The sequence below is a fragment of the Schistocerca cancellata genome, chromosome 3 (genome assembly GCF_023864275.1).
Source record: "Schistocerca cancellata isolate TAMUIC-IGC-003103 chromosome 3, iqSchCanc2.1, whole genome shotgun sequence".
NCBI lineage: Eukaryota > Metazoa > Arthropoda > Insecta > Orthoptera > Acrididae > Schistocerca > Schistocerca cancellata.
Window position 1 is genome coordinate 677282457 of NC_064628.1, and position 22356 is coordinate 677304812.

The window sequence follows — 22356 nt, forward strand, 5'->3', positions numbered from 1 at the left end:
ATTGTTATGCCTAGATATACTGTATAATTGATGTGACTGAGTCAAACAGCATACCATAATACTGTATTTGAGTAATATTGTGAGGAAGTTTCTTCTGTCCACCCACTTTAACTTAAATTTATCCACATTTAAAGCAAGCTGCTATTCATCACACTAGATAGAAATTTTATCAAAGTCATACTGAATCCCATTACACGTGCTGTCCCATTCATCACATCAGCAACAGCTTACAGTCTCAGACTGCTTGTTTACGTGCATGAGGAGTAGGAGCAGTGCTAATTGTCTTTGGGGCACTCCTGGCGTTACTTCTGTCTGTGATGATCACTGTCATCCTGGACAATGTACTGGTTCTATTGTTCTAAAGGTCATAATGTCACCCACAGATCTGCTAATAGTCAATAGTATGGAACAGTGTAGAATGCTTTCCAAATAGCTAGGACTAAAGAATCTGTTGAGCTGCATCCACAGTTCACAGGATATTGTGTGTGAAATAAAAGAAATGCTTTTCGCATGAGCAATGCTTTGTAAATCCAGGCTAATTTATGGACGGAACCTTTTCCTCTGTCTAGGAATCTTATGATATTTGATCTTAACATGTGCTCAAGAATCCTACAGGAGACTGATATTATGGATATTGGTCTATAATTTTGCATTTTCTTATTTTTAAGCAGTGATGTCTGTTAAAACTGTTGTGTTAGGAAGGACCCATCATAGAATCCTGTGGAAAATCCAAAGCAGGTTAGGAGTGACAAAAGATTACAAGTGCAAACCAACTGCACATGTCTGGACTCCAAAGTAATATCTATATATTTGTATGGGACTTACAAACAGGCGGTTTCTGAACAGTCGGACCATTTCAATGAGACTGCCAGAGAACAGATTTTGCCTGGTAGAAACCATTATACTGTATCAAGATCAGTGAATACTTTCGCATTTGCACTAACACAAGTTTATTTCAGTAGTGTCTACCCCCTTAGCTGAGTGGTCAGCATGTCTGACTGCCAGGCCAGGGCCGGGTAGAAAATTTTCTCTGCTTGGGACTGATTGTTGTGTTGTCTTCATCATTCCTTCATCATTCACATGCAAATCACCTGATGTGAAATCAAGTGAAAAGACTTGCAACTCAGTGGCTGAACTTACAGGTGGGGACTCCTGGCCATCAATGCCACATGATCATTTCATTTTAGTACCACCATAGAAGCTCCGGAGGAGCAAATACAGACACAATCAATCATATGTCTAGAGAAACACAGTCATCATAGTCTAAAGAGAAAACTGTGTAGAAACAGCCGACAGAAAATGTGTCAGCTGCAAAAGTTTGGTTACAAGAGTTACCAGTAAACAACCACTGTGCAATCTGAGACAAAACAAGTCCACATCTATTCTCTGATAGCTGGTGCAGTGAGAAGATGGTTTGACAGTTTATCACTGACATATGAGGTGAATATCTACAAAGTGTATGCCATAATATGTCTTTTGGCAATCAGTGCCAACAAGTACTGGAGCATAATTTTATTATGACAGCAAATAATGCAAGAAAACATTGTCAACCTCTAATTAAAAGCTGTAACTTACAGATGCTCTCATGACACTTAGTTTCAATGAAAAATACTAACTTTTGATAGTAATGAATTATTTAGGAATAAAGGAGGTGATTAACCGAAAGGCAGAAGCACTGCGATGCCGATAGGTGCACAAACAAAAGATACAGAGCTTGGCTAACTTTTGGAATGCACCTTCTTTTTCTAGCTGTGGGGAAAAACACACACACACACACACACACACACACACACACACACACCTGTCTCCCTACATTGTGCACAGTTGACTTTGATAATGAACAGTCGACTGTTCTGTAGCTTACATCCCCTATTTGCATAAATGTTAAGCATACTTAGCATAAGTCTCATACTTTGCTGTTGGTGAAGTTGTCATTTTGCAGTATTTGGATCTGTTTGTGAGTTCAAAAATCTAACTGGCCTGTACAGATCAGTGCTGTATTAAGCCACATTTACTAGCTGGTATATGTCACTAGTTTAGTGCACGTGCACATCCCCCCCCCCCCCCCCCTTCCCCGCTCTCTCTCTCTCTCTCTCTCTCTCTCTCTCTCTCTCTCTCTCTCCTGACCACCACAAGATAAGAAAGGTATACAAGTGGGTTGGAGACGAATGTGGAATCATTCTAGTGACGATCTGGGCCACAGGTTCCACTAACATAAGTGTCTTTGACACAGAGCAGATTGTTAAGAATAAGTATCAGTCTGTGACAATTCTGATGCCAGAGTACAGTGCTGGTGCTTGCACAAGAGTTTTGGTGTACACCATTTAACACATGTAGTTGAAGACGGGGCTCCGCAGCAGATGACTCCTACGTTTTCCCGTGTTACCCAATGCCACTGTCAGTTACGTTCGTAATGGGCATGGGACCATGAAGACTGGACCTTAACTAGTGGAAACATGTCACCTGGTCAGATGAATCATGTTTCTTGCTATGTAAGATCAATGATCATTTCCTGATAGTTGTCATTCAGTGAAGTGTCTGCTGGAAACATGTACCACACTACAGCCACAATCTGGTGGGGACAGTATTTTGCTGTGTGTGTGTGTGTGTGTGTGTGTGTTTGTCTTGTTCACCAATTTTGCTTGACCTGAACCCATGGAACTCACATGGGATGCTATCAGGTACCAGCTTCACACCCATAAACCATCATCCCTTATTTCATGTAATCTTTTATGCAATGTGCGTAGAAATCTTGTGCCACATACCTCCGGAAATGAACCACCCAGGACTCGCCAAACTCATGCCCTGCAGACTGCTTCTGTATTGTGTTCCAAAGTTGTATCATCATACTATTAAGCAAATGGTGGTAGTGCTTTAGCTCCTCTCTCCCTCTCTCTCTCCCTCTCCCTCTCCCTCTCCCTCTCCCTCTCCCTCTCCCTCTCCCTCTCCCTCTCCCTCTCCCTCTCCCTCTCCCTCTCCCTCTCCCTCTCCCTCTCCCTCTCCCTCTCCCTCTCCCTCTCCGTGCGTGTGTGTGTGTGTGTGTGTGTGTGTGTGTGTGTGTGTGTGTGTTTGTACTATACAATGTGAAGCAAACCAACTTGATATTTGAAGTCACAAACATACATAATTATATACAGAGCTGAGGAAATAGTACTATTGAATGTCTTTGTAATTAAAGTAAAATGTTTTCGACATAGTTTTTTCGGTCCTTAGGCTGCATGTTTTAGTTTTTTGATGTAAATATCTGCAGTGCTAGTATATTTAAGGAATACATAGTAAGTACTGTCATCATACATTGATAACAGAATGGTCACATTAGTTGTCAATGAATGCCCAAGCTTTACAAGGACATGTAAGAGATCTGCCATAATTTCAAATCGCCTAAGACACCTTGCACACTCTGTATTCCACAAGAGCAGAAAGGTGTCTCCACACTGATGTAGCCTATGCAGATTTCTTTTTAAATGCCCCTCATTAAATTGTAGTCTAGATATTGAAGAAGCAAGGTGCTTAGAGATTGAACGTAGGTGGGATTTGGTGGAATGGGAAACCGCATTCTGCAGGTCATGTCTTTGTATCTTGATGTCTGGTCCTACTCTCTTAAGCAGGTCTCTATCATGCCCCTAAATAACAAGTGTTTGTAATCTGTAAGGCTGCTTGGGATTCCAGTCCAAATTATGTCCACCACTATAGCAGCTTCTCTGACTTTATGGTAAAGAAGCACACAATCAGAAATCAGTCTGTGATTTCACTGATTCGCAGTTAACATATTTTTGTACTTTCACGTCAATTAGTGTTTCAATGCTTATAATGTATGAGGCTGTAGTTATCCATGAGCTAAAAGGTAGTACTTTTAGAATGACCATGAATTTCACAGCTATGATGCTTACCTCTTTCAGTAATATCAATAAATTAGTCTAATGGGAACTTGAAATGTAACACTGTGTTAGGAATGAAACTGACTTGGCAAAGCAAAAGACAGTAGCAGCAAGACAGATGATAAATTCAAATCATTGGCCACAAAATTCAATGAATTCTTCATATAAGTAGTTGAAAACACAGGGACAAAAGTGGACCATCAAAAGCAGATTCACTAAATCTAGTTGCACATCCGCTGCATACTTCATCACGACACCAAATTTGCCAAAGCAACTCTTAGAGAAATTACAAAACTATTACATGAAAAGTAGCAATCCTTGTGGTTATGAAGGTATTTTAGCCAAAGCAAGAAAATCTTGTATTTACATGGTAGCACCCTCCCCCTCACGTACACCCCTCTCAATTTTAACATTTTGTATATTAACAGATTCAAGCAAGTGTGTGTGTGTGTGTGTGTGTGTGTGTGTGTGTGTGTGTGTGTGTGTGTGTGTGGTTGGGTGGTCCTGATGACATTGAGGCAGATTGGGAATGATCAGGGGAAGAATTGTCCAATAGACAGGGAGAAATGTGAATCAGACAAATGGAAATTTTGCAAGCTTGCATTTATTTTGACAGTAAACTGTGCAAACAGGTGATAGTAAAGTAGAAACAATGTAAAGAATGCACAACATAAACAACTGCAACAGGCATAACAGTAGACAAAAATGTTCCTCATTTTTTCCTACAACTGGTTAACGTGCTCAGTATGGGGTGTTCCCATATCTGGCTGCAATACAGGCCTGATAATGATGTGGTATGCTGTGAGTGATGTCATCAGTCTCATGTTGAGGCAATAATGCCCATTCTTCCTGCAGAGCTGCTCCCAAGTCTTGGAAAATTGTTGGTGGATGCTGACGTGATGCAAACTGTCTCCCTAGTGCATCCCAGACATGCTGTACGGAATTTAATTCAGGAGAGTGTGGAGGATATGCCATGCATGCAGTATCTTCTGTTTCCAATAAAACGTTAACCACCCATGCTCCATGAGGTTGAGCATTATCGTCCATCAGTACGAAGTCTGGGCCTACCCCACCTTGTGACAAGCACGCATAAGGGCCCAAAATCTTGTTGTGATACCTGACAGCAATTAAACCTTGCGGATTCACCCATACAACTTTACAAACAAGTGTTTGAGTGGTCAGCATAATCCCTGCCCACACCATTAAGAATCCTCCTTGATATCAGTCTCTTTCCATAATGTTTGGGTCCTAAAATCATGTTCCATGTTCCTTCCAGACGTGAAAGTTGAGAATCACTCTCCATACCAAATCAGGACTCACCTGCAGAAAGAACATTGGCCCACTGTTCAACCTTCCAGCTGGCATGTCGATGATGACTCCACTGTAGACATTCCCTTCTGTGAAGATGCGTCAGAGGTACACATACATAAGGTCACTGACAATAAAGACTACTCTGCTGAAGTCTTCTGTGCTGGGCTTGTTTCAATACATAATGTCCCATGGGTGCTGCGAGTTCAGATGCCAATTGCCGTGCACTACTAAAGCGGTATCATCATGCTCTTATGGTCAAATAACTGTGTCTCTTTTTGGTTTCACACATGGTCAGCCCTACCCTGTTCTTTGGGATACTGTTTCAGTCTCTATACATTGTCACCATACATGAGAAACAACAGAATGATTCACATTAAGCCTTTGGGCCACATCAATTTGCACCTGTCCTGCATCCATTCATCTTATGGCCCTCCACTGCAGACAGTCTGGTAGGCATCTTCTTTGTACTGTACTGCACCAGTGGTAACAGTATACACAGTGAATGTGGATGAGGGACTACCCAACAAACACTACTCCATTTGATACGTGCCCTGACGGCACTGTTGCCGTGGTTGTCCATTGACTGGAATGCCATCTTCTGTGCAGAATAGGATTGTACGCACATCTGTTGACATTTTGCATGATTATGCTGTGAATTAGTCACAAGACTGGGAAATAGTAGTTTGTTTCTTTAATTTTGGACTCTCGTGTATGATTTCAGGAGTCACCAGTGTTGTAAATGATATTGGAGAAGAAACCTCTTTGGTTGGGATAGATGTATAATTTCCTGGAAGTGTTTTGAGTATCTAAATCCACCTCTACTGATGGAGGAAGAGGTCTAATAACCCAGAATAGTGCAGTTAAGAACTGTACGCTTGGATTTTAAATGACGGATTGAAGCTTGTTTGATTTGATTTAAGCTGTTTTTGGCAGATAACAGATACAGAAGTACTGTTTTAGATGAGATGGTGGTTCATGAGATTCAACCAACAATGCACTCGTTGGGTTGGTTACTGGGTAACAGCAACACATTGCTCACAGAGAGCAGGTTGTCCCCCAAATAAAGAAAAGTAGGAAGAAAAGTAGATGTTGATGCAGTTTCTGGCGAAAGAACTCTCATAAACATAAGTTTTTACTAGATGAAGCTGACTGAATAGTCTGTGTAATTGAGCATTTTAATTTCTAAGGGCTGAAGATAGATGAAAAGATTTGTTGAATCTGTCTCTTGCAGGATCTTGTGCAAAGAGTGCTTCTGTCAGTTATAAGCCTAAACCTCATTGTCACTGATTCTGAAACATACAGCCTATTTGATTTGTTCATCGTAATATGTCCTATGGTATCATATTTTGGTGCAACGCTATGCATTCACAAGGAATATTCTTAGTCCAGAAGATGGCTAATGGAATGCTCTAGGGAGTTGATTTATTCAAAGGAATTGCAGGATTCACTGATAAACACTAGAGAAAAATACTTAGGTAACACTTCTTTAACTGTTACACATTTTCAGGCTCCGTTTACAATTGGTTTCCAGAATAACTGGAAAATGTGAGTGATACCCATCATCTTTTCAAATGTTATTTGAAAGTCTAATTTGGGGCGGACTTATTTTACTCTGTCCGGATGTTTCAGATACTAATTTAGATTATTTCTGTTTGAAGTGTTACTTCACTTGTATATTCTCTTATAAATCTGTCATTTTAATTTTTCCCCTAATTGTCATTCTGTGGATTATATATACAGTGATTCATTCTGTAATGGATTAGCATTGGCTGAAAAGGCCTGTTTAATAATAATAATAATTCTCATTTGTTCTTATTCTGAGAGAGAGAGAGAGAGAGAGAGAGAGAGAGAGAGAGAGAGAGAAAGGGGGGGGGGGGTTAGTGATTCAAACCATTCATGGCACTATTAGATAATATTTTTTACTGATAATGGAGTATTACTGTGATGGAAATTTTACAGAGAATAGTTAAAATTCTGTGCACAGATGCTAAGAAGTGGTGAGACAAGAGACAAACAAATATTTAGTCAGTTGGCGAGTTATTTTTGGGCAGCATAATTACTAGTGCAATGCCTGAGAAAGCTAGTGATTCCAGGTGCAAGGATTGGTTCTGCATAAAGTTTTAATTTGTCACAAAAATGGTACAGACGTCATACAGGGATCATTCTTGTGCTTCAAAAGTAAGGAAAAATAGCACCATCCATGTGCTGGGTAAACTTGGCTCTGGTATAGGAGGTGGCCTGAATCTTCACTTCAGGTCTCACTTCCTACCAACTCTATCCTACTGGTCCTGACACTGGCAGAAGACCTGTCTATTCCCACCAATCTAAATTCTTAGGTGTGCATGCTGATCAGTACTTGAATTGAAAGTCACATACTGTAGATCCTTTAAAAGACTTGGGTTCAGCAACATTTGCTTCGAGTGCGATTGCTGGATTTGGTGATCAAAATATCCGGAAGTTTGCATCCTTTACATTCTTCCATTCAGTAATGTCACGCAGAGTAATTTTCTGGTGTGATTTCACACGAATGTTAGACATGAAATATTCATCACACCCTACCCTGCTGTAAGATAATACAACTACTGTCCATACTAGAACCTCATGGAGACATCTGGTAAAAAATTAGGCATACTAAAAAGACTCAATACATTACTCTCTCTTACAGTTTGTTTTGAAGAACCAATCACTAATTCAAAATAATAGTAGCATTCATAAATATAACTCTAAGGACAAAAATGGCTTTCAGTAACGTAACCTCACTCTTGTACAGAGAGGAACAAAGTATAGAGTCAAAAAATATTCGACCATCTCCATTGTGAATTACAGGCACTGACAGCTAGTGAAAGCAGTTAATCCAGAATTGGTATGCCATTCAGCCAAAATCACCCAGAAGATTGAGGCGATCATCACACCAACGCAACAGATTGAAGATACCAGTTTGGTAAAACACCATGTCTTGCTGTGTGAAGAAGTCTGTAACTGCCTGCTGCACATCGTCATCTGACAGGAATCATTGGGCCATCAAGGCCTTTTGTAAGGGACAAAAGGCATGATAATCATGTGGGGTAGGATCAAGACCATAGGGCGGGTGCTCAAGTGACTCTTACTTGAGTTGGTGTAAGTTCTGCATTACGACATTTGCAATATGGGGTCATGAAACAGAAGCACCCTCTGGTAACTTGGCACACCACTCCACAATGATTGTTTTTGACAGACATGCTGTTCCATACACATTCTTCCTTCTCTGATGGATGTCCACCAAAGTTTGTCCTTTGGTAACCAAGGAAAGATTAACAGCATGTTGGTCCTGTTTGGATGCATTTGGTAATAATGTTGCCATAGTTCATATTTCCACATTTACACTGGAAAGAGGTGAATGCCACACTAATCCCTTACCTACAAGTCAGTGTCTATATACCTGCTGCAGCAGTGCCCACAAATGGAAGCTTTTTGATTGTTTTAGTATCATTTCTGGTTGATAACTCCTCCTATCATGTAGCTGTAAATGTACTTCTGAATTTATAAAACCTGTGTACAGTTGGGTTACATTTATTAAATTTTATGCGACAGAATTAGTGAGCAATACATACCTTCAAGAGAAATGTTAGTACTACTGACAGACACACATAAAAGTCTGTCCTCATTCTCACAATAGGTGAGTATCTCTCAACTCGTGGTCTGAGCGATCTCCCTTTCCTTTTTATCATTCCTGATTCTATCCCTCTCTTCTCACCTAGGAAGAAGCTATTGGTTCTGAAAGTTAGCATAGTGTGGGTACTTTTACATGTGTCTGGTGGTGGTACTCACCTTTTTTCCTAAAAGTACTGGCCTACAGTTCTCTCTGATAATTTTGTAGCTTTCTGTAAAGAACTTTCCTTTTGACACAATTACTGAATTTAATCTATATTAAGAGTAAACCATTTTATAAATGGTTGGCATGCAGCCATTTTTCACTTAGTGAGTAGACAACATTTGTAAACCTACAGACATGTTTTACATCTCTGAGAAAAAGATGATCTGTAGAACATGTAAATAACTAAACTGAACTAAATAAATTTCATGCAAGTTTGAAAATCTGTAGAAAGACAATTGTCTTTGTCTCCAGCCACAACTGGTGTGCTGTGGTCCAATGCTGTTTACTTGGCTATGCCTGTTCACAGTACCATGCCTCAAGGAACTAATTTCCCCTACATTTGGCCGTTTTTGTGACACATTCAATTAAAGTCCCCACCTCCACCACCCTACCCTACTGAGTCTCCAGCGATGTGGTGTTATTTCATTAAGTTGGAAGCCAAATATGAGGCCAGAAATACCCAGAGTCAGTATTTCCCTAAACCTCACTGAGTGAGGTAGTGTAGTGTTAGTACTACTACCTTTAGAGAAGCAAGGCTCAAATCACCATATGGCCAAACTGACTTAGCATGTTCATGGTTCATCTAAATCACTTAAGGCAAATTCTGGTGCGGATCCAATGAAAAGGACAGTCAATTTTGCCCTCCTCCTCTGGCCCCTTCATCCCCCCTCCTCTGGTCTAGTTTGAGCTTGTCCTCTGTCTCCATTGACCTAGACATTGATGGGATGTTAGATCCCAGTCTCCCTTCATTTCCCTGTAAATTTCTTCAAGCAATTGTTGATATGTATCTAAGTCCACTTCCTTCCAAAATAATTCTCCACATGAGTTGAACTCCGCGTCTCGAAACCTCAATATCAACAAGAGATTAAATATTAACCTTCTTTTATTTCTTGCAGTTTTGAGCACCTGTAGAAAGTGTTAAATGTAAAAGAGTGATACTGGTCTTTGACACATTTTTGAAGGGGGCATCTGTTCCATGGTGACAGTGGGAACTTGGTTTTGAAAGAGGAAATGTTTGCAATTCAAAAGCAGTAGCACAAGAAAACTTTGATTTTTTTACTACATATAAGATATGTAGAGATTGTCTGGACTAAAAATATTTTTGACTATGGTATATACAGGTGTGCCGTATTTAGCAGAAAGCTATGGAGCATGCAGTATATTGACTGTTTACGAGACTTGCTAACAGCACTGTTAACCCAAAACTGCATGATAGTCTGGATTTTGGTACTCCTGTGATCGTCTAGAATCATGGAGGAAAGGACGCTCTGCTGCAGGAAGAAAATGGTCGAACTAGTTTTCACAAAGCCCCTGTTCCTTTTCACAGTGACTGCTGAGTAAAATGTAACACATAATTTGACTCAAGTCATTGCCAGTTGGCCTCTGTAGCATTCAAATCAAAAGCAGACCCCTCTCCTAACGTACCACAATAATGCATCTGCCCTCACATCAGTATGAATGTCACCTAATCTACTCTTTTCAGTTGTTGGAAACTGTTTTGGTAAGTTCTATGGGACCAAACTGCTGAGGTCATCGGTCCCTAAGCTTACGCACTGCTCAATCTAACTTAAACTAACTTACGCTAAGGACAACACAAACACCCATGCCCGAAGGACGACTCGAACCTCCGACGGAAGTAGTCGCGCGAACCGTGACAAGGCGCCGGAGACCGCGCGGTTCTTTTCAGTTTGTCTAGTGCTAAAGCGAAGAGTAGCACTTTTGTTCAGAAGAAGAGATCGCAATTTCCTAAATATGTCTTGTGAACGTGCCCCAAAAAATGAACCCATTTTAAATGTGGGCCTAGAGAATGAAAATGTACAAAAGTGTTCATACGTAGTATTAAGGATAAAATACAGCATGTACTTCTTGGAGAACTTTATTATTCTTGATTCAGCTTAAGCAACTGTTGTTATGGCCCTTGTATGATTATTCAACGAACGCGAGTTACTCAACATCATGTACATTATTCAGAGAAATTTCCTGCATGCAGCCGGTCATCGTTCACTTCAATGCACAATACCTTGACAGGCCACCTATGTTACCCTCAGGTGACCCGTCAAAGACTGTTGAAGATTTCCCCTGTCCTGCAGTTTATTAGTGCACTGTGTGTATTCCGCACATGGGTTAAGGTTTAGGTAACAGGCCGACCACAGTACCTGCCTGGCAGCATCATCGCTGATGGAATTGTGGAGCTCAGCTATCCTCAGGGTTGGGGCTCACTGCAGTCATCGGCGAACTCTCATCTTCATTTGGAGAAAATGGTAGAAATGATGGGGTTCCATGCCTTATTCAACTGGGAGCCGCTATTCTGGATCATCAGATTGAGACATCATGTGTAGTTTCAAGATTCTCTAATAATGGAGTGCCAAAAACATATTGTTGAGCCCAAAATTACTATTTTATCATACTCCATTGAACGTCTAATGGAAATGCAATGCTTAGTAATAGAAACCTTGTTTGCTTGCTAATGGCGACTGTAGTGTTGATGTTTGATCCAGAGTTCTTCCATGGCGCGAGTCATCTGACCTATGTAAGCCGTACCACATTTGCAAGATATTTTATAAATTCCAGCCTTCCGCAATAGTAAATCATCCTTCACTAATTTCAGAATGTCTGAAATTTTACATGGTGGATGGAAAATCACTCCAGCCTGAAATTTAGGGAGGATTCCGCTGTCTTGAACAAAAGATTGCCAACAAATGGAGGGTGAATGAGGGATTTTGCCGGCGTACTCTCCTCTTCATCCTCTTCTTTTTTTTACCTCAACTAATATTTCTCTGTTACTCTGTCGGATGGAATATCCATTTTCTCTTGACATTGTCTATAGATGGACGAACTCTTTAGGCAAAGTATCTAGATCTGAGACTGTGTGAACTCTGTGAGCAAGTTTTTTAAACGCACTCACAGTCTGTGAAAGTTGACGACAACTCGACGATTGTAGATAAATGTCGGTGTGAGTGGGCTTACGATAAACTGAAAGCCCCCAAAGAGCCATCAGTTGTCTGTCAAACAAAAAAGTCTAGGAAAGGCAGACAAACATTCTCTGTTCCCGTAGTGATTTGAGATTTACACAAGTGTAGCTGAGGAAATGTAAAAACTCCATTATTTTATCTTTTCCATGAGACCATACTGTGAAAGTATCGTCCACATATCTATAAAATACAATTTATGATGATGGTTGAAGTGATCGCTAGAGCAAAAATCTACTAATACCAGTACTGCTGGCCCCTATTTTGATCACAACTAAGGTAGAATCTTCCTAGACGTCGGTTAAGGCCCTGAAGATGGCGTCGTAAAACGCCGAAACTGATTGCCAAATAAAATAAGGTTGGAAACCAGACGGCTGAAAGGTCTTTAACTTGACATCGTGTATAGAACAGCCGAGTCCTGGAACCATCTCTAAAAGATGGACACACAGAAATATGTTTAAAAGTTTGAGAAGTATTTGAGTCACGCAATTCGTGTAAGAACGACAGTAGCAAAGCAACAGCTTGTCGCAGATTTGATAACGTCGCAATTTACACAATAAACATTGAAGCGTACACTCACAGTTATCATTATTTCACGAAGCACTACAATTGCGAACACTGGTCTGGAAACTGTTGCATACAACGGGTAAATGAGGAATGTTCTTTCTTTCAGTAGTCTTTCGGGAAGTCGGCCTTTCTGTTACTTGTCTTGTTTAGTAGTCTTTCCTTTCCGGTCTTGCGTTACTCAGTGTTGTTTGTCCTTTCTATGTGTGGACTCACAAACCGTGGTGGGTTTGTTGTTAGGAGCACCTATGTTTAGGCTGTGAATCTCCGCGATCACCTGGCTGGAACGTAACTGGTCGGATCGCAAACACATCCACGTGAGCAGGCCCCCAAGCAAGCAGTTAAAAGTATCATTTGTTAAATGTTGTTGTAAGTTATAGAATTCATCGCCGTTATCAAGACTCTTAGTTTTCGTTCTACTTTATTCTCCGAAAGTTAGCTATGAAATTTGGAAATTAATGTTTGAAAAAATACAAATGCTTCTTCAAATTTTTTGATCAGCACCTATTTAGTGAAGGATGAATGACTTGGTGTGTGAACTGTAATTAGCTTTCCTATCTTTACAAGCCCTACCTGGGCAGTAAGTAGGCGTTAACAGCACGGAATTAGGTTTATCGCTTCATATTGGCAATTGGCTGTGGATTTTTCACAATGTAATCGACACTTTACTTAGAAGTTTGCCAAGATTTTACAATAGTCTCCGTTGTCATCGGCCAGCCTTCGCAACTAGCCAAGGGGCGTACAAGCAAGTCGCCTGCAAAACCGTTCCTCTGGGTACTGAAGTAATGCTGGAATAATACTTGGCAATCCAACCGTCTGCCGTAGCTGCGGGCTGGGTTCCCACATGCTTTGGCCTAACGCTGCGTTTGCACATCCACCTACGTGACAGAAGCCCGCCTCCTGTCATACCATAGCTGGCCAGAGTGACTATAAATTCTACCCGCTCATCTCTAAGCAACCAGTGTTCCTGGACTTCAAGACTCCAGCCAACGCCGTGGAAGTCTCATCACCAGCCGACAGACCAATGTGGGGCTGAGCAGCTTCAACCTCACCAAGCGGCGTCATCAGTTAGGTGAAGCCGCTAGTCCACGAGTCGCCAGCTAGACCGGATGGTTGTGGGTCTCGATCCGGTGCCACTGACTGGAGGCCACTTCCAGGCTATCATTGTCTGACACACTGACAGTCCTGGGTTCAACGCAGGGAATCTGCATGTCTGATTGGCATTTTTGGGCTGCCAGCAGTCCAACAGAAGCTTGTCGACTGCCGCCCTGATGCCATCCTTGCGTCAGCAAGACTCCTACACTAGCCAGTGCTGTTTCACTGTGGCAGGATCCAGCTGCTACTGCATAGACACAGGGGGGCGTGGCACTAGCAATATTACACTGAGGTAGCAAGCTGCTGTCTCGATGAACACACCGGCCCCGGGGGGCAGACATAAACCCCTTCTGTGGCACTACATCTACATCTACGTGACTACTCTGAAAATCACACGTAAGTGCCTGGCAGAGGGTTCATCGAACCACCTTCACACTAATGCTCTATTATTCCGCTCCAGAAAAGCGCGCGGAAAAAGAGAACACCTATATCACCATGCGAGCTCTGATTCCCCTTATTTTATTATGCTGATCGTTGCTTCCTATGTAGGTCGGCGTCAACAAAATATTTTCGCAGTCTGAAGAGAAAGTTGGTGATTGAAATTTCATGAGAAGATCCCACCGCAACGAAAACGTCTTTGTCTTAATGATTTCCATCCCAAATCCTGTATCATGCCCGTTACACTCTCTCCCCTATTTCTCGACGATACATAACGTGCTGCCCTTGTTTATCTCCGTTAATCCTATCTGATAAGGATCCCACATTGCACAGCAGTACTACAAAAGAGGACAACAAGCGTTGTATAGGCAGTCTCTTTAGAAGATCTGTTGTATCTTCTACGTGTTCTGCCAATAAAACGCAGTCTTTGGTTCGGCTTACCCACAATATTTTCTGTGTGTTTTTTTCCACTTTAAGTTCGCTGTAATTCCTAGTTATTTAGTTGCATTTAGGGCCTTTAGATTCGATTGATTTATCATGTAACCGAAGTTTAACGGATTGATTTTAGAACTCATGTGGAGTATTTCACCTTTTCATTATTTAGGGTAAATGGAAATGAGCGTTTGGCGTCATTGGCCGGGGGGCCCTTTACGGGGCAGGTCCGGCCGTCTTGGTTATTTAGGATCGAAGACGATGAACGACAGCATCATCTGCAAACAACCTAAGACGGCTGCTCACATTGTCTCCTCAATCGTTTACAAAGATATACAACAGCAAAGGGCCTCTAACAGCACTTTGGGGATCGTCAGAAATCACTTATGTTTTACTTGATGACTTTCCGTCAATTACTACGAACTGCGACCTCTCTGAAAGGGAATTACGAGTACAGTCGCATAACTGACACGATATTCCATAAACCCGCAATTTGATTACAAGCTGCTTATGAGGCACGGTGCGAAAAGACTTATGGAAAAACGGAACGAATTTGAAATTCTTATCGATAGCGCTCAACATTTCGTACGAGTAAAGAGCTAGTTATGTTTCACGAGAAATATTTTTTCTAAATCCATGTTGACTTTGTATCAACAGACCGTTCTCTTCGAGGTACTTCATAATATTCGAACACTATATATATATTCCAAAATCCTGCTGAATAATGACGTTAATGATATGAGCCTGCAGTTTAGTGCATTACCCCTATTGCCTTTCTTGAATATTGGCGTGGACTTGAGAACTTTCCAGTCTTTGGGTACGGATCTTTCGTCGAACGAGCAGCTGTATATGATTGTCAAGTATGGAGCTATTGCATCAGCATACCTTGTAAGGAACCTAAGTGATATACTTATTCTAAATAGTGTATTTTGGTACTGAATTAGCTTTCCTGACTCTGCGCGATCGCCGCTGTATTAGTAGAATGCAATCCACAGTTTCCGCACACACCATTCTGGGACAGAAGCAGCTTTCCTGGCTAGTTCTGGTGTCAGTGTTGACTGTCGCTCTGCCACGTAGGCTGCTGCTGTGCGGTGTCTGATGCTACTTGGCAGACCTGACACCATGGCATCTTGTTAAGCTCTTTCGAGAGTTGCAGTCCCTCCTTTACTTGTGTTCAGTGCGTAACTTGTTATAAGCGTATTATCCTCCGGATTTAAACGAAAACTGCACTCCACTAGTACGTATATTCCCTTGCGATGCTATCATTACTAAAGGATATTTCGATCATGCACAATCGATTTGTAAATGGTAGGCAGGGCTAAACATCCTGCAAAAGAAACTGAATGCTTTCTCAGAAAACTATTTAGAACAGAGAGTTCGGAATCTCACCCATTACGGAAATACATTCTAAGACAAAAAAAGGCGCTTCATGAAGCAATTGTTGGATCATTCATTCAAAAAAAAAAAAAAAAAAAAAGCTGCATAAATTGATCAAGTCAGTTGTGTGTTGGTCGACCTCTGGCACTTAAGCAACCTGTTATTCGGCTTCACATTGATTGGTAGCGTTGTTGGGTGTCCTTCTGAAGGATATCGTGCAAAATTCTGCCCACTTGCCGCGTTAGATCGTCAAAGTCTCGGCTCAAATTTAATTTAGTCTCTTGGACAGAATGGTTTTCTTGTGTGCCAACCAGCGTGGATTCCTGAAAGATACATCTTGCGGAACCGACCTCTCATTTTTCTCACATTGCACCCTGAAAATTATGTATCAAGACAGACAGGTTGGTGCAATAGTCCTCGTCTTCCAAAAATCATTTCACCTGGATCCACACCAGTGTGTACTAACGAAAGTGGGATAATATGGAGCATCAAACAAAGTTTGTGACGTAGTAATGATTTTTGATGGGGAGGACACAGCATGTTATATTGGACGTGCCCCAAGGAAATGCGTAGTGACCTTGCTGTTCATGTAGCGTATTAATGACTTTGCAAACAATATTAACAGAGTTTTCTCAGAAGATGCGGTTATCTGTAATGAAGTACTGCCCGAAAATACTGCACAAATATGCAGTCGGATCTGACTTAGTTCCATTGGTAGGACATTGGGAAAATGCAATCAGTCTAAAATGGAGATTGCCTGTAAATCACTTGCGCGACCTCTCCTAGAATACGGCACGTTTGTGGTGCCAGTATGAAATGGGACTGGCAGGGGATGTAGAATGTAGATTATGCTATTTACAATGCAAAGAGAGCAGCAGTCATATGAGAATGCAATGGGAAGAACCCCTTATACGTGGCACAATGGGACGTACCCTCTGCCACGCACTTCATAGTGGTTTATTGAGTATGAATGTAGATGTAGATGAATACGAAGCCTGCCGTTCCTTTTACACAGGACAGAACTTGTGAGGTTATTCTAATTCATTACATGGAAAGTTTTGGATTCCATTCGTGAGCCGATAATACACTCATCAAAGGGAGCTGGACTTTCTTCCCCAGCCGCAGCAGCAGGCACATCAGGTATATATGTATTAACATGTTGCCGAAAAGTGGACGATGAGGAAGGAAGACATGAAGCGGAAGACGCAGAATAATAAATACATAAATAAATAAAATGGGCAGAGTGATAAACGAAGAGGCGCTGAGGAGAGCGAGAGAAGAAAGTGAATTACTAGTTGTAATTTTTACGTTGGAAAATAAACTAGATCTAGGTGTGTAGTTAGAGTGTATGACTAAATTTTAAAAACCATTTTAGAAGGATATATGTAGAGGAAGAGAAGGCAAGGACGGGAGAACTCAGATCCTGGATTTACCTAATGGGTGTAAGGACAACAACCTGAAGAAAGAAATGCCAACAGCAAGAAGTGGAGCAAAAAACTGATATTCATGGCGATGATGATGGTGGTGGTGGTGATCACGATGATTCACACGTATTTGGCAAAAGCAACATTCAAGTTACAGTGGGCTCTTCTCATTTCGATTTTCCGTAGTTAATTTGTCTCACTTCAGGAAAATGGTGACTTGGTTCCTTGACCAGAGTTGTATCCAATTCTTAACCAACCGATCATGCTCCAACTTAGATGGTAGATTGTTCTCTTCCTCAATAACAGTTCGTGCTTGTTGTGTCTGTCCTAACGAAACCAAATAGAGCAACAGTATAGCGAATTTAAAAATATGTATATGTACCTAAAAAAACTTCTTGTTCTGCACATTTTTAAAAGAAAAGGACGTGGTTTTTATTTCCATTGTATCATTTGGCTGCAGCATACTTTAGTATCATCTCCGAACTGTGTCCCTGCAAGAGTGTAGATAATATGAAAGTATATAGCCATATGACGAATGAGTTTGCTCTCTGTTGCATATTGTCAGATTATCTTTACGTAGGATAACTAAAAAAAAGAAAAAAAGTAAGTTAATTGGGTACAGCTTTTCTCTTAGTCGAGTCTTAGATAATTCTTATAATAATTATATTACGTTGAAAATTTCGTGATTTTTACCCACAAGAATCTAGTTAGGTTTACGTCTCCACGAGACAGGAACGAGTTCCTCGTAGTGTTTCCTCACTTTCATTCCCGTTCCTAGATGCAGTTCTCAGCTACGATGAGTCGATAAGGATCCTATCTTTGTACTGACAATTTTCATTCTTGGTACGTTAAAAATTACCTTCATTGTAAGCTTTAGCCAGGTACAGTCTCATGAAGTCTCTTACATGCAAACTGCTGTGTAATATCTATCGTTATCATGTGAGTCTTTTTTGTTTTTACTCATTACGATCCTTCACTTATCTCTTGATTATGGTTCAGCTTCTGTTCCAGTGGGAAAAATACTTCCTACTTCTGCTCTTTTTCCTTACCTCTTTGTTCCTTATTTACTTCTTTCTCTCCCCATCATCATTCCTGTTGTTGTAGATACCAAGATAGACCTAACAGCTTTATTCCAATTCCAACTTCAACAAAATACCCATCCTAACCGAGTTTGGAATAAAACAAGGAGTAAGTTTAACCGAGTTTGAGAATAAAACAAGAAGTTAATTTGTTGCTGGCCACCAGAGGACGTATCCCCACCATGTATGAAACACACTTACAATAGCATGAGTCGTGCTTGATTTTCTTCGTCTCTCTTACCTTCTTCTTATTGTGAAAAGGTCTAACGTTAGCATGATTCTCGTGCATCGTTTAAAAAGATTTTCGCAAACCAGACTCGCATGCTGCCCTGCCAGACAGAGACACACGTATTAATCCAGTACGTCTCAAGAACGCCAGAACATGCGATAGATATTGACTAGTAGCAAGCGTACCTGGATCTATCCGTCGTGAAATCTAAAATTTGTCCGTCATTCGCAGGACTAACATGATTTGCCGCTGCCCCCCCTCCCCCCCCCCCCCCCCACACACACACCCATCCCTCCTTTCTACTGGTACTACCAGCGGAGTTCTGTTACCAGAAGATAAAAATGTAAGTTATGTTTGTTTTCTAGTAGCATTTACGTGACCATGAATCCATACATTCAAGTAGCGTGTGACAGTACTCACTTGTAACCGTACTGCTGCTTCTCCTCGGATGTGACCAGAGCGGTGCTGCAACTGCGGCTGAGCCTACAGCTGTGTGGTAAAACATCGGTTTATGGTTAAGATATCCATGGATGCAAAAACTGGAACTAAATCGTTTACGAGGGCATGCTGTTAAGTAAAGTCTCCGAATTTTTATGTGAAAATTGTTTAAAGATTTTTAACCAAAACAAACGTTATTAACATTCTACATCTTTATTCTTTATGTCTATATATTTATTCTTCAACGTAATCACCCTGGCGACGGACACATTCTCCCAACGAGAGATCGGTTTGTAGATGCCGTCACTGTAGAATGTTTGACTTTATCGATGGAGCCAGAACCCCACTTCTGCTTGCACGCCTCATGGCCATCAAAGTGAAGTTCTTGAAGGTGTTCCCTAAGTTCTGGAAACAGGTGAAAATCGAATGGGGCCAAGTCGGGACTGTGTGGAGGAAGATCGATGACAGTGAACCCAAGGCATTGGACTGCTGTCAGATGTCGCAGTGGTCGTGTGTGATCTGGCACTATCATGCTGAAGTGTGTGGACGAACCCTTCGAATTCAAAACTCAATTACAGCACGCTGTTTCTCAAAGATCGACATAATTACATTACACACTGCCATGTTACACACTACAATTAGCAGCCCTCTAGAATAAAGATGTTGACGGTTAATAACGTATGTTTTATTTAAAAAGCTTCAAGAGCTTTCACATAAAATTTCAGAGGCATTACTCTTCAGCGTGCCCGTGTAAAAATTTTGACAGACTTTCAAACTGGTGTAAAAGTTAATCAAATGGTTTGACTCAAGAGAGTACCCGGGTCCTGAACCAGGGGAAAGTGGGGAAACTCGTGTTAGTTTCAAAGTGAATGCAGGAATAGTTTTGAGATTTAACAGCAAATGCTTCTGGGTACACATGCTGTATTATATGTTCTTGCTTTCTTCACACTTCTGCGTGCCTGATAGAGTAGGATTCGAGTTCAACTTGCAAAGACTTTTCTTCTTCTTCTTCTTCTTCTTCTTCCACTCCTCCTCTCTCGACCTCTGTACTATCTATCTTTACTCTCTCCGCCACTTCCCTCTCTACTGCTCCCCTCTCCATTCCTCCCCTCTTCACCTTTTTTTTACACCAACTCTTCCCACTTCACCTCTTCTCACTCCACCCTTTCCGCACTCAGTCCACCCCTTCCACTCTTACTTCAGCCCTTCCCCCTCCCATTCTGCCCATTCCCCTCACATCACCCCTTTTCCTCTCACTAAACCCCTCCCTTCCCTTTCCACCTCTCTCCACTTTCAATCCACCCCTTCCCCAGTTGACATCACCCCTTCCACTCCACCAGTTGCCCATAAGCTCTCCGCACTTCTCCCCCTCTCTCTAAACCTTGTTGCTCTTCTGATTCCAATTCCGTACCCATCTTTTCTTCACTACTTCTCACTCTCCAACTGCACTACTTCCCATTCCGACTGTGCACTTGTCCCTTCCTCTCCACCCTCCTCCCTATAACATCCCTTCCCCCTATCATATCCCTTCCCTCTCCCATTGTGCCCATTTCTCCTCCCACACAATCCCTTCCCCCTTGGATTCCCTTGGAATCCACCCTTTCCCCATTTCAGTCCAACCCTTCCTTCTTCCATTCCACCACTTCCCTCATCCACTTCTTTCGCTTTACTCATTTACTTTCTTCCACTCTTCCCTTTCTCCTCCCACTACACTCCTTCCACTCCCCCACCCCCTGTAATTCTCGCTTGCACTCATATACCCCTACTGTTCTATTCCTTCAGCTTTCCATCCACTTCTCCATCTCCTACTCCTTCTTTTCACACTATATCATGGCCATTTTCTTTCTCACCCCACCCCTTCCCTTTCCTGCTACGCTTCTTCCCCTCCCATGTCACTCTTTCTCTTTCCATCTTCATTGTCACCTTCCCTTTCCATCCCTTCTACCCACTCATTCTACACTGTCCCCTTCCTATTCCACCCCTTCTGCCTCATTCTCTCCTCCTGCATTCCCTTATTTCACCTTCACCCTCTCTCACCCTACCCCTGTAAATTATTGCATGTGCCTTATGTCTCTCCTGTATTGTTGTACATACTCCTAATAATCTCTCTCTCTCTCTCTCTCTCTCTCTCTCCCCCTCCCTCCCTCCCTCCCTCCATCTCTCTCTCTCTCTCTCTCTCTCTCCTCTCTCCCTCTCCCTCCCTCCCATCTGTATCTTCACTTCTTCCTCTGTATTGCTACCTTCTCTCTCTCTCTCTCTCTCTCTCTCTCCTCTCTCCCTCTCCCTCCCTCCCATCTGTATCTTCACTTCTTCCTCTGTATTGCTACCTTCCTCAACTCTCCATGTTGATAACGTCTTCTCTTTTCACTTGTCCTGTTGGAATTGACAATTTATCTTCCTTTTCAGGTGACTGCAAAAGCAGAGAAATTCGACAGAACATAATCAGTGGAAAACAGTAAGTGTAATAATGATTACGCTCTTTATTTTTGAATTTTGGTTATGTCTGAAACTTATTTTTGCCTTTTTTATGTTGTCTTGATTTGTTGTTACTGTGCTTGCAAAGCTGCTTGATTTTAGCTGTGTCTGATATGCTGTCATATTTAAACAATGGGGACAAGGAGCAGTATCCTTTCATTTTGTGTGATGTTCGTCTACATAGCATCAGTGCAGTGGATACATACCTAGATTATTTCTGTTTTGGTTCAGGAAGTGCTGCTACAACCCGTTACAGTGTGTCTACAGTGTGGTATCAGAAAATGGCATTAGCTAAGGATATGAGAGAATTTAGTCCACTAAGGAATCCAGAGAAACTTAATATGTCATAGTGTAACTTGTGCACGACTAGCTGAATTCTCTCTGTAATCAGAGAGCTCCTAGCAATCACTAGTTTCAAAAAGTCTAAATCTGTAACTTAATGCTTCTTCACTACTTTCTGGTTTTCCTTCAGACATATGGAACACTGAAATGTAATAAAATACAGGCACTTAAACGCAACTTGAAATATGGAACCTAAATGTACTTCTTGTTCTAGACCAGGCACACTACTGTAGAGAGCACTTATTAAACTTCAGACAATCACAACCAGACTAAATAGAAATTGATGCGACTTTCGTGTCTAAGTATTGTTTATTTGTACCAATAAACGTATTCCAACGCCCATGTCTTGAAATGCAGTTAAATGTGTTGTGTTTAAGCCAATCATAACATCCCCAAATTTGTGCCAACTCGGGTGATCAGGGAGAATGTAAAATAATAGTCAACGTTCTGTA

General features: G+C 41.5%; 1 protein-coding gene across 5 annotated transcripts in view; it reads left to right on the plus strand.

Moving 5' to 3' along the window:
• LOC126175652 (DNA ligase 3) overlaps positions 1 to 22356 on the plus strand; it is a 644184-nt gene that overhangs the window by 19890 nt on the left and 601938 nt on the right. For all 5 annotated transcript variants that reach the window (XM_049922552.1, XM_049922551.1, XM_049922546.1 and 2 more), the window contains exon 2: positions 21494 to 21542. The gene's annotated coding sequence lies outside the window, so the exon portion shown is untranslated. The remainder of the gene's footprint in view (positions 1 to 21493; positions 21543 to 22356) is intronic.